We start from the raw sequence: 981 nt of genomic DNA on the forward strand, positions 1-981 counted from the left end.
ATTGCGGGGTACTGATATGGTATCCATTCCCGGCAAGGTCTCTCTGGAGGCACAACGTGTTGTCACAACCATCAAGTCTCACCTGTCCCAAGCATTTGTAAATAGGATACAGCCAAAGTTGCCCATCCAAGCACTAGTTATTCCTACTAAAAACACCCCTTTGAGAGTGCTCTGGAAGACCCAGGGCCCCTGATATGGGTTCACTCTTCATGGAGTCAACTTCGCAAGGTCACCCTGGCTATTAAGGCATGGGCTATGCCAGCCCTTAAACTTGTCCACACCTCCCACCTTCTGTATGGCCGTGAACCTGAATTATTGGTTCTTCCCCTTCCACTTCACATGCTCTAGTCATTGTTCCTTTACAACCCTGGCTTCCAAACTCTCCTACCAGTCTATCAGAGGAAATATGACAATCATTACCCTAAACATAAACTCCTTTAAGGAATAAGACAGCTTCCCCTGTCCCTATTTCCCCAGGCATTCCCAAAGTGTAACCCTCTTCCTAAGGCTCCCCTAATCTTTACTGATTCTAGTAAACACAACTTTGGTTACATAATTTACCAGGAAGGACAACTCTCCTCACAAAAGGTTTTCCCTTTCCAGGGATCTGTACAGCTTGGAGAGCTCTCAGCCATATTACAGGTCTTTCAGGATCTCCCTAGAACTCCCTGTAATATTTTTTCTGACAGTGCTTATGAAGTTCAGGCTCTACAACATCTGGCCTTTGCAGCTTTCTGGCCCTGCCAGAGTCCCCTTGATTTGTTGCGCTCCTCATTACAACTATTACTCGAGCAGCACTCTGCCCCTTGGTATATTCAACACTTGTGCTCTCATACCAATCTCCCATCACTATGTAGACCAGGCTGGCCTTGAACTCACAGAGATCTGCCTGCATCTGCTTCCCAAGTGCTGAGATTAAAGGCATGTGCCACCATGCCTGGCTTATTTCAGTTTTAAACCACACCCTGATCACTGTGTGCC

Source organism: Nannospalax galili, unplaced genomic scaffold (assembly GCF_000622305.1).
Source record: "Nannospalax galili isolate Female #2095 unplaced genomic scaffold, S.galili_v1.0 scaffold490, whole genome shotgun sequence".
Classification (NCBI taxonomy): domain Eukaryota; kingdom Metazoa; phylum Chordata; class Mammalia; order Rodentia; family Spalacidae; genus Nannospalax; species Nannospalax galili.